Source organism: Cervus canadensis, chromosome 21 (genome assembly GCF_019320065.1).
Source record: "Cervus canadensis isolate Bull #8, Minnesota chromosome 21, ASM1932006v1, whole genome shotgun sequence".
Lineage (NCBI taxonomy): Eukaryota > Metazoa > Chordata > Mammalia > Artiodactyla > Cervidae > Cervus > Cervus canadensis.
In genome coordinates, this window is record NC_057406.1 from 11,838,504 (window position 1) to 11,851,009 (window position 12,506).

The 12,506-nt window shown below is 42.0% G+C and overlaps 1 protein-coding gene across 8 annotated transcripts in view; it reads left to right on the forward strand.

Moving 5' to 3' along the window:
• RAD52 (RAD52 homolog, DNA repair protein) overlaps nt 1-12,506 on the forward strand; it is a 73,668-nt gene that overhangs the window by 47,017 nt on the left and 14,145 nt on the right. The window contains exon 1 of one of the 8 annotated variants that reach the window (XM_043441425.1): nt 3,955-4,047. The exons of 6 other annotated variants lie outside the window; for them this stretch is intronic. The gene's annotated coding sequence lies outside the window, so the exon portion shown is untranslated. Of the gene's footprint in view, nt 1-3,954; nt 4,048-7,926; nt 8,041-12,506 lie in introns of those variants that run through there. One more of the 8 variants, XM_043441426.1, reaches the window with a different exon arrangement.

Consider the following 12,506-nt stretch of genomic DNA (forward strand, 5'->3'; position numbering starts at 1 on the left):
GGACTATGCTAAGTCCTAGAGATCCAGTCAGTAGTTGGTATACGGCCCCTGTGTTCTCAGCGGTAGAATGGATTATAGTGTTACCTGTGCTGTGTGCTCAGTTGTGTCTGACTCTGTGGCCCACCAGGCCGTCTGTCCATGGGATTCTTCAGGCAAGAATACTGGAGTGGGGTGCTATTTCCTCCTCCAGGGAATCTTGCTAACCCAGGGATCGAACCCATGTGTCTTGCATCTCCTGCATTTGCAGGCCAGTTCTTTATCGCTGGGCTACCTGGGAAACCCATGTGCTGTGATGTCTGTCTAAATGCTATGGGAATTTAGGATTAATTCTGTTTAGAGTGTAGTGAGGTGTGTCAGGTTTCAAGGAGGAGAGGACATTTTGAGATCTTTTTTCCTCTTACTTAAATAATGCTTTTTCTACTCTTGCTAAATTTAAAAAAGTTTTACAAACATGTGAGCAGCATGTACGTAAATGAAAATAAAGAATTTTGGTTTCTAGTCTTGGTGGTCTTGAGCCTCATAGTCAGCACTTCACAGGTCACTGAGCTTGGTCAGCTCTGCCTCAGTGACGCACATACAGAGTCCATGCTTGTCATCTGTGGCTGTCGCTTTGGTCGAGCCTCTGTGGTTTCCTCTGCCGACTGTTGTAGACTCCACCTGTGCTCTCCTGCAGTTATTCACTGCTGACAAGGAATATTTCCAGGCGAAAATATTGTATCATTCTCAACTTAAAATTTCCACTGCTCTCCCATGTTTATAAACTAAAGTTTTAAGCTTTTAAAGGTGGCTTATTCATGATAATGTTATCGGAAGGGTGTGTGTGACGGGAGGTCCATCTGCTCACCACTCAAAAGCCAATTAACAGGCCAGGTTGGTGGAAAGGAAAGTTTGCTTTGTTTCAGATGCTGGCAACTGAGGGGGAGTGTGGTGGACATCTGTCCAAAGACTGACTCTGCACCCCCTGCCCCCACAAGCAGGGGATGAGAGCTTTTATAGCTAGAGCTGGGCGCGGGGGGAGGCTACATGCAAAAACAGCACAGTCATCTCTAAGTCATCTTCACATTGGTCATCACTGGTCTTCCTAGCATCATCTTGGTTGTTTTGTGTACAGTTAATCTTCAGTTCTGGGGTGCACATGTTCCCATTTCTTTGCAGTCAGTTCTCAGAATTGTGGCAGCTCAAGTCCTGGGTTCAGTCTGGTCATCAAGAAGTTAACTTCTCAGCCTGGTGTTTTAGTATCTGTAAGACAGCTCACAGGATATGGCTCAGAGTATTACCTATAGTCCTTGAGAAAAAACTAAAGGTCCTTGACTATGCTTCATGACTACATCATTATTTAGTCTCCTTCGACTGTTTTCCTTTGTTTCCACATTTTTCACTTTTCTGATTAAACTTATTATTTGAAATTTTCCACAGACAAAAAGCAAGCAGAGGACATGGGTGGGGGGCAAGGACCATATGGTCCTGCTCCATTTCAATTCCCCCCCCCGCCCCCGCCCCCAAGCATTAAACTTAAAGCCAGCAGTCCTACACATCATGAGTAGTTATATCCTGGGACAATATTTGGTTCAGTCCCTCAGTTGTGTCCGACTCTTTGCGACCCCATGGACTGCAGCATGCCAGGCTTCCCTGTCCATCACCAACTCCCGGAGTTTACTCAAACTCATGTCCATTGAGTCCGTGATGCCATCCAACCATCTCATCCTCTGTCATCCCCTTCTCCTCCAGCCTTCAATCTTTCCCAGCATCAGGGTCTTTTCAGATGATTTAGTTCTTCACATCAGGTGGACAAAGTATTGGAGTTTCAGCTTCAGCATCAGTCCTTCCAATGAATATTGAGGATTGATTTCCTTTAGGATGGTCTGGTTGGATCTCCTTTCAGTCCAAGGGACTCTCAAGAGTCTTCTCCAACAGCACAGTTCAAAAGCATCAATTCTTCGGCTGTCAGCTTTCTTTATAATCCAACTCTCACATCCATACATGACTACTGGAAAAACCATAGCTTTGACTAGACAGATCTTTGTTGGCAAAGTAATGTCTCTGCTTTTTAATATGCTGTCTAGGTTGGTCATAACTTTTTTTCCAAGGAGCAAGCGTCTTTTAATTTCATGGCTACAGTCACCATCTGCAGTGATTTTGTGACAACATTACTGGACAGTTTTTCTATCCCGAACATTAGTTCAAAAATATCATTAGAAACAAAGCAGTTACTTTCCATTGGGTGTCTCTGTTACCAAAATCAGATCAATATTCCAGGAGAACTTTGTTTTTTTAACAGAGGGGAAGAAAAAGAAAGTTAGTCTTCTATCAGTTTACTGTTAATAGCAAAATTTATATACCTAATTAAATTTAGTCTAATCTTAATCTTGACAACATAAATTTTTTTCAAAAAAATTTTTTAATAAACCTTTTATCACTTTTTGGATTTGAATAAATTACTCCTGTATTTCCCCCATCCAGAAACAGCTGTAGGACAAAATTACTATCATCTTTGTTTTCAATAAAAATTATTTTTGTATACCTTTTTTTGCCAACAACACGTCCTACTTGTTTTTACATACCGAAATGCTTTCCTTATTATTTTTACATGTTACAATTTTTAAGCCTTGAAACTGTAACAAAACCAAGAAACAAGTGATTGAAATGTTATACCAGCATTTTCTGATTGGCAAACTTAAGAACATACTCCATAACCTCAAAAAACATACACTTTTAATAGCATAATTTTTTAAAATAGTACATGTATATTTAATGAACCCAAACATCTTTAGTTTTCCTCTTGGTTTTATAAGAAGACAAAAGTAGGTAAATTTAGAGTTGTTTGATTTGTAAGCGCTTATACTTTTTTAAACCTATTATGTAGAGCTTCTTTACAAATTAACCTCAGCAGTATCATCTAAAGACAAAAACACATACTGAGACATGGAAACATCCAAACAGAGATCTCCTTGTTTTATCTTTTTACATTTTATGAATTAGGCATTGCAATTAATCTCACCAGTTTATGGATAATAGAATAGCCAAGTTTACATACTCAATTTTAAAGAGTTTTTTTCCTTTTTTTTCTTCTTAGCTTTAAATTTTACAATTAATCCAAGGCTGGAGTTCCAAGCAACATGGATTATGTTTGTATTTTAGGGACGTGTTCCCCTAGGCTTACTTTTGTTTCCTCAGGGTCTGAAAAAAGCATTTTATCAAGCCAGCTTTTCCTAACTGTATATGTAAAAAAAACTGGCTTTTACTGAATTTTAAGAGTTCCATTTTAACCAATCTTCTCTGGAGTCTAAAGAATACTGTTGCCATACATGGTCCAAAAAATAATCATCTTTCTTTAGTCATAATTTTCCAGGTAAAATTTTCTTAATGAATTGAACCTGAATTTCCATTTCACACAAGGCAACAAGAATACCAGTCACACAGATGCAATACACACTCACACACCGATTGACAGATCTGTCAAAAACCCTCTTTGAGGGTGACCAGTACGGAGTCACAAACAAATACTTCCCCAGAACAAACTGTACTCAGTGGTAGTCAGACATCAGAACCAATTGTCAAGAATGCCCAAGTAGCACTGTGTGTGTTAGTTACACAAGTAACCAACTGTCTATAAACAGGCCAGGTTTGGTGGAAAGTTTGCTTTATTTCAGATGCCGGCAACTGGGGCGGGTGGTGGAGGACATCTGTCTGAAGGCCATCTCCCCCTCCCCCGGCACACAAGTAGGGGTGAGAGCTTTTATAGACAGAGTGTGTGTGTTACGCAAGTAACACTGTGTGTGTTAGTCGCTCAGTCGTGTCCGACTCTGCAACCCCATGAACTGTAGTCCACCAGACTCCTCTGTCCATGGGATTCTCCAGGCAAGAATACTGGTGTGGTTGCCATTTTCTTCTCCAGAGGATCTTCCTGACCCAGGGATCGAACCTGGATTTCTTGCATTGCAGGCTGATGGTTTACCGTCTAAGTTACTAGCACTCACAAATGGAAGGTTGCCCATGTACACACCGGTGGACTTACCCAGTCTTGGAGATCATCAGCTTGTCCCAAATGTAAGTTTTTATTCCACCAAAGAAAAGCGTACATTGGCAACCAGTGCTGAGCAGGGGAGAAACAGGGAGGATCCTCAAAGCAAAAGGTTTTGGCAGCTGCTGGGAATATCCCCCAAATGCCTTACTTGGCTTGCTTACCACGAGCAGGTGTATACACCGTCATGGCCACAGCTCTCCCCTGGAAGACCCAGGAGAGCCTGGTGCCGTGATAGCACAAGAGGCAACCAGAGCCAGCCCTGCACTGGGTGCCAAAAATCTGTACCCGAAAGGGTGTGGAAGGTGGGGTTTGGCTGCTCACCACTCAAAAGGTCAATAAACAGGCCAGGTTTGGTGGAAAGTTTGCTTTATTTCAGATGCCGACAACTGGGGTGGGTGGCGGAGGACATCTGTCTGAAGGCCATCCCCCCTCCCCTGGCACACAAGTAGTGGGTGAGAGCTTTTATAGACAGAGTTGGGGGGGGGGGGCCTCCATGTAGAAACAGCACAGTCAGCTCTGACAGTCATCTTCAGTTGGTCATCAGTGGTCTGACGAGCATCATCTTGATTGTTTTAGGTACAGTTCCAGGATCCATTTGTTCCCATTTCTTGGCGTTCTCATGATGTACTCTGCATATAAGTTAAATAATCAGGGTGACAATATACAGCCTTGACTGTACTCCTTTTCCTATTTGGAACAAAGGTCCGTCTAGTCAAGGCTATGGTTTTTCCAGTGGTCGTGTATGGATGTGAGAGTTGGACTATAAAGAAAGCTGAGTGCAGAAGAGTTGATGCTTTTGAACTGTGGTGTTGGAGAAGACTCTCGAGAGTCCCTTGGACTGAAAGGAGATCCAACCAGTCCATCCTAAAGGAAATCAGTCCTGGGTGTTCATTGGAAGGACTGATGTTGAAGCTGAAACCCCAGTATTTTGCCCACCTGATGTGAAGAGCTGACTCATTTGAAAAGACCCTGATATTGGGAAAGATTGAAGGTAGGAGGAGAAGGTGATGACAGAGGATGAGATGGTTAGATGGCATCACCGACTCAATGGACATGAGTTTCGGTAATCTCTGGGAGTAGGTAATGGACAGGGAGGCCTAGTGTGCTGTGGTTCACGGGGTCGCAAAGAGTCGGACACGACTGAGCGACTGAACTGAACTTGGTGTTCAATTCCTGGAATTGTGGCAGCTCATGTCCTGGGTACAGTCTGGTCATCATATAGTTAACTTCTCCACCTGGTGTTTTAGTATTTATAAGACAGCTCATAGGATATGCCTCAGAATAGTATCTATAACCCTTGAAAAAGAGATAAAGGTCTTTGACTATGCTTAATGACCACATTATTATTCTTTAGTCTCCTTTGACTGTTTCATTTGTTTCCTCATTTTTCACTTTTCTGATTAAACTTAGTCTTTGACCGAAGTTTGACCGAAGTTTTCCACAGACAAAAGTCAGGCAGAGGACATAGTGGGGGGCAAGGACCATAGGGTTCTGCTCTGTTTCAGTAATGCCCTGTCTTGTTTTTAATAAAGATGAGAAGAAGTCAGACAAAAGAGTGTGCTCAGTCACTCAGTTGTGTCTGACTCTTTGTGACTCCATGCACAAAGCCTCCTGCGAGGCTTCTCTGTCCATGGGATTTCCCAGGCAAGAACACTGGAGTGGGTTGTCATTTCCTTCTCTAGGGGATCTTTCCGACCCAGGGATCAAAGCTGTGTCTCCTGTGTCTCCTGCATTGGTAGGTGGCTTCTTCACCACTGAGCCACTTGGGAAGCCCAGACAAAAGAGAAAACCATCCTTATGTGGCATGTCTCCTTCCCACCTTCCTTCCTCCCTCCACCATTAATTGGAAGTGCTTTTAGGTGATAAGGAAATAGATAAGAATAAAAGCATTTGGGGCAGTCTTAGTTCGGTTCAGTTGTTCTCTAGTGTCCGACTCTTTGCAACCCCATGGACTGCAGCATGTGAGGCTTCCCTGTCCGTCACCAACTCCCAGAGCTTGCTCAAACTCATGTCCATCAAGTCAGTGATGCCATCCAACCATCTCATCCTCTGTCATCCCCTTCTCTTCCTGCCTGACAATGAGTCAGTTCTTCGTATCAGGTGGCCAAAGTATTGGAGTTTCAGCTTCAGCGTCAGTCCTTCCAGTGAATACTCAGGACTGATTTCCTTTAGGATTGACTGGTTTGATCTCCTTGCAGTCCAAGGGACTCTCAAGGGTCTTCTCCAGCACCACAGTTCGAAAGCATCAAATTCTTAAGTGCTTAGCTTTCTTTATAGTCCAGCTCTCACATCCATACATGACTACTGGAAAAACCATAGCTTTGGCTAGATGAACCTTTGTTGGTAAAGTAATGTCTCTGCTTTTTAATATGCTGTCTAGGTTGGTCATAGCTTTTCATCCAAGGAGCAAGTGTCTTTTAATTTCATGGCTGCAGTTACCATCTGCAGTGATGTTGGAGCCCAAGAAAGCAAAGTCTGTCACTGTTTCCATTGTTGCTCCATCTATTTGCCATGAAGTGTTGGGATCAGATGCCATGATCTTCATTTTTTGAATGTTGAGTTTTAAGCCAGCTTTTTCACTCTCCTCTTTCACTTTCATGAAGAGGCTCTTCAGTTCCTCTTCGATTCTGCCATAAGGGTGGTGTCATCTGCATATCTGAGGTTATTGATATTTCTCCCTGCAATCGTGATTCCAGTTTGTGCTTCATCCAGCCTGGCATTTTGCATGATGTACTCTTCATATAACTTAAATAAGCAGAGTGACAGTATACAGCCTTGACGTACTCCTTTTCTTCTTAATATCACTTGAATTCATCGATTTCTTGCTTACAACCACTGTCCTAGTTAAGGCTCTTACCCACCAGCCCCAAAATTCTTTTTTTTTGGTCATATGTTTTTATTTTTTTTGGAAAATACCTATCAGAAGAAAATACTTGGGTCATATGGCAAATTCAAGTTTAATTTCTATAGAAATCATCAGATTTGTTTGCAAAATTATAAAACCATCAGGCTTCTAGAAAAAAATAAAAAAACAAGATAGCTTCATGATCTGGAGGAGTGCAAAGGTTTCTTAGACAAGATTGAGAAAGCAATAACCGCTTAAAAAAAGATAGGCTGGATAACATCAAAAGTGACAACTTCTCATTGAAGGTAAGGAACTCTACGAATGAGTGGGCACTGACACTGTTTGACAAAGCGCTGATATCCAGGGTATGGAGAGAGCCTCTGGGCTCAAGGCCTGGAGCCAGGACTCTCTGGGGCGCTGGCTCTGTCTCCCAGCCACGCTCTTCCTGGGAAGGGCGTCCTGTGTTTACAGCGGTCAGCGCTGCGTGGGGGTTCGGGCTGCTTCACATCCTTGCCAGCTTTTGGTGTTGTCAGCCTTTATTTTTACCCATTCTGGTGGGTGAAAAGTGGTGTGGAATTATGTTTGGTTTTAATTTTAGTCCTTGATTACCAACAATGTTGAGCACTTTTTCCTGTGTTCGTTGACATTTTATAGCTTCCTTTGTGAAGTGCCTGCGCAGATCTTTTGCCCATTTAAAATTGGGTTAATTGTCTTTATTTTTGAGTTGTAGGAGTTTTTTATGTGTCCTTTTTATATCCTGGATATCAGTCTTTGCGGTTGCCTATTCATTCTCTTAGAGTTGTTTTGATAAGTAGAATTTTACATTTTGATGTAGTCATATTTGTCTTTTTTTTTCTTTTCATAATTATTGGTTTCTAGGTCGTAAGTAAGAAAACTTCCTACCTCCAGGTTGTGAAGATATCCTGTATTTTCTTGTAGAAGTTTTAGTTTTAGCTTTTATGTCTAGTCTAAAATCCATCTCCAGTTTTTGTGGATGATATAAAAATTATTTTGTGAAAAATATTAAATGTTCTTCCCATACAGATCTTCAGTTGTTCCAGCATCGCTTGTCGAAAATGCCATTGTACTGCACTGGTACCTTTGCTGGAATTTAGATGACGGTTGATTTTTGGACCCTCTTTTCTGTTCCAGTTTTCCAGTCCTCACCACGGTTTTTTTTCTTTTTGCTTTTTGTTCTGTTACTTATTTTTGGCTGTGCTGGTCTTCGCTGCTTCTCGAGCCTTTCTCTAGTTGTGGTGAGTGGGGCTGCTCTCAATTTCAGTGTGCAGGCTTCTCATTGCGGTGGCTTCTCCCATCGGGGAGCACAGGCCTAGGCGTGTGGGCTTCAGTAGTTGCGGCTCCCAGGCTTCACAGCACAGGCTCAGTTGTGGGCCACAGGCTTAGTTACTCTATGGCATGTGGGATCTTCCCAGATAAGGGATCGGATCTGTATCTCCTGTATTGGCAGGCAGATTCTTTACCATTGAGGTAGTGGGAAGGCCTCCCCGCCCCCACCCCCGCCCTACTGTTTTAAGTATAGTAAATCTTGAAGTCATGCATTGTAGGTCAGCAACTTCATTGGTTTTCAAATTTGATTTGGTTAGTTTAGATCCTTTGCATTTTCCACATACATGTTTGAATCATCGTCCTAGCAGTTTCCGCAAAACAGTCTGGTAGGATTATGATTATGCTGTTATTGCCACATCATTTAATAAGGTACATTTTTGAGGGTGGTTTTATTAATATTCCCTTTTGCAGATGAGAAAATTGGGGCCCAAAGAGGTTAAGTAAGTGTCCTGTTTAAGCCCTTGGAGCTCAGTCCTGAGCCACATTGGACTGTGACCTTCATAGCTTGCTTTACCACAGGGGATGGCACACTGTGACCTGCGGGCCGCAGCTGCCGCCTCTTCTGTGGTAAAGTTTCTGTTTGTTTCTTTTTGGTTTTCATTGTTTTTTTTAATTTTTATTTTATATTGGAGCATAGTTGATTTACAATATTGTGTTAGTTTAAGGTGGACAGCAAAGGGATTCAGTTATACATATACATGTATTTGTTCTTTTTCAAATTGTTTTGAAATAATCAAATCAAATAATCATTTAGGTTATTAAAGAATATTGAGCAACATTCCCTCTGCTGTACAGTAACTGGTCCTTGTTGGTTTTCTGTCTTAATAGATACCTATCAGTGTAGCAGCGTGTACATGTCAGTCCCAATCTATCCCTTTCCTCCACCCTTCCACCCAACCATATGTTTGTTCTATAAGTCTGTGATGTGAATCTGTTTCTGTTTTGTAAATAAGTTCATTTGTGTAATCAAGTTTTATTGGGACACAACCACACTCATTCATATACATATTGACGGTGGCTTGTTGTTCACTCACTCAGTCATGTCCAACTCTTTGCGACCGCATGCTCTGCAGCACACCAGGCTTCCCTGCCCTTCATCTCCCGGAGCTTACTCAGACTCATGTCCATTGAGTCAATGATGCCATCCAACCGTCTCATCCTCTGTCATCTCCTTCTCCTCCCGCCTTCAGTCTTTCTGAGCATCAAGGTCTTTTCCAGTGAGTCGGCTCTTCACATCAGGTTTCCAAAGTACTGTAACTTCAGCATCAGTCCTTCCAATAAATATTCAGGACTGATTTCCTTTAGGATTGACTGGTTGGATCTCCTTGCAGTCCAAGGCACTCTGAAGAGTCTTCTCCATCACCACAGTTCAAAAGCATCAGTTCTTCAGTGCTCAGCCTTCTTTATGGTTCAACTCTCACATCCATACATGACTACTGGAAAAACCATAGCTTTGACTATATGGACCTTTGTTGGTAAAGTAGTGTATCTGCTTTTTAATATGCTGTCTAGGTTTGTCATAGCTTTTCTTCCAAGGAGCAAGTGTCTTTTAATTTCATGGCTGCAGTCACCATCTACAGTGATTTTTGGAGCCCAAGAAAATAAAGTCTGTCACTGTTTCCATTGTTTCCCCATCTATTTGCCATGAAGTGATGGGACCAGATGCCATGATCTTTGTTTTTGAATGTTGAGTTTTTGTTTTTGTTTTTTTTTTTAATATAGTAGCTTTATTGATGTATGTTTTAAATACCATACAGTTCACCCACTTTAAGTGTATAATTCAATAGCTTTTATACTTGCACAGTTGTGGAACTATCACCATCATTGATTTTAGAACATTTTCATCACCCTGAGAAGTAACCCTGTATCCAGTAGCAGTTACTCCCCATTTGCTCTGTTGCATCTCCTGCCCCAGCTTCTGGCAGCACTGATAAATTTTCTATAGTGGTTTAGTTGCTAAGTTATATCTGACTCTTGCGACCCCAGGGACTGTAGCTCAAAAGGCTCCTCTGTCCACAGAATGTTTTCAGGCAAGAATACTGAAATAGGTTGCCATTTCCTTCTCCAAGGAATGTTGAGTTTTAAGCCAGCTTTTTCACTCTCCTCTTTCATCTTCATCCAGAGGCTCTTTAGTTCCTCTTCACTTTCTGCCATTAGAGTAGTATCATCTCCATATCTGAGGTTGTTGATATTTGTCCCAGGAATCTTGATTCCAGCTTGTGAGTCATCCAGCCTGGCATTTCACATGATGTTCTCTGCATATAAGTTAAATAAGCAGGGTGACAATATATAGCCTTGACATACTCCTTTCCCAAATTTGGAACCAGTCCATTATTCCATGTCCAGTTCTAACTGTTGCTTCTTGACCTGCATACAGGTTTCTCAGGAGGCAGGTAAGGTGGTCAGGTATTTCCCATCTCTTGAAGAATTTTCCACAGTTTGTTGTGATCCACACAGTAAAGGCTTTAGCATAGTCAATGAAGCAGAAGTAGATGTTTTTCTGGAATTCCCTTGCTTTTTATGTGATCCAGTAGATATTGGCAATTTGATTTCTGGTTCCTCTGCATTTTTTAAATCCAGCTTGTACATGTGGAAGTTCTTGGTTCATGTATTGTTGAAGCCTAGCTTGGAGAATTTTGAGCATTACCTTGCTAACTTGTGAAATGAATGCAGTTGTGCAGTAGTTTGAAGATTCTTTGGCATTGCCTTTCTTTGGGATTGGAATAAAAACTGACCTTTCCTAGTCTTGTGGCCACTGCCAAGTTTTCCACATTTGTTGGCATATTGAGTGCAGCACTTTCACGGAATCATCTTTTAGGATTTGAAATAGCTCAGCTGGAATTCTGTCACCTCTACTAGCTTTGTTCATAGTGATGCTTCCTAAAGTCCACTTGACTTTGCACACCAGGATGTCTGGCTGTGGGTGAGTGATCACACCATCGTGGCTATCTGGTTCATTAAGACATTTTTTTGTACAGTTCTTCTGTGTATTCTTGCCACCTCCTCTTATTCTCTTCTGCTTCTATGAGATCCTTGCAGTTTCTGTCCTTTATTGTGCCCTTCTTTGCATGAAATGTTCCCTTGGAATCTCCAATTTTCTTGAAGATATTTCTAGTCTTTTCTGTTGTACTGTTTTCCTCTATTTCTTTGCTTTGCTCACTTAAGAAGGCTTTCTTATCTCTCCTTGCTGTTCTCTGGAATTCTGCATTCAGATGGATATATCTTTCTTTTTCTCCCTTGTCTTTCACCTCTCTTCTCTTCTGAGCTATTTGTAAGGCCTCCTCAGACAACCACTTTACCTTCTTGCATTTCTTTTTCTTTGGGATGGTTTTGGTCACCGCCTCCTGTACAGTGTTATGAACCTCCACCCATAGTTCTTCAGGCATTCTGTCTACCAAATCGAATCCCTTGAATCTTTTGTCACCTCCACTGTAAATCATAAGGGATTTGATTTAGGTCATACCTGAATGGCATGGTGGTTTCCCTACTTTCTTTACGTCTGAATTTTGCAATAAGGAGCTGATCGTCTGAGCCACAGTCAGCTCCATGTCTTGTTTTTGTTGACTGTGTAGAGCTTCTTCATCTTTGGCTATAAAGACTATAATCTGATTTCACTATTGACTCTCTGTTCATGTCCATGTGTAGAGTTATCTCTTGTGTTGTTGGAAAAGGGTGTTTGCTATGACCAGTGTGTTCTCTTGACACAACTCTGTTAATCTTTGCCGTGCTTCATTGTGTTCTCTAAGGCCAAACTTGCCTGTTACTCCAGTATCTCTTGACTTCCTACTTTTGCATTCCAGTCCCCAATGATGAAAAGGGCATCTTTTTTTGGTGTTAGTTCTATAAGGTCTTGTAGGTCTTCATCAGTTCAATTCAGTCGCTCAGTCGTGTCCGACTCTTTGCGACCCCATGAATCGCAGCACGCCAGGTCTCCCTGTCCATCACCAGCTCCCGAAGTTTACTCAAACTCATGCCCATCGAGTTGGTGATGCCATCCAACCATTTCATCCTATGTCGTCCCCTTCTCCTCCTGCCCCCAATCCCTCCCAGCATTAGGGTCTTTTCCAGTGAGTCAACTCTTCGCATGAGGTGGCCAAAGTACTGGAGTTTCAGCTTCAGCGTCAGTCCTTCCAATGAACACCCAGGACTGATCTCCTTTAGGATGGACTGGTTGGATCTCCTTGCAGTCCAAGGGACTCTTAAGAGTCTTCTCCAACACCACAGTTTAAAAGCATCAATTCTTCGGCACTCAGCTTTCTTCACTAGAACTGTTCAATTTCAGCTTCTTTG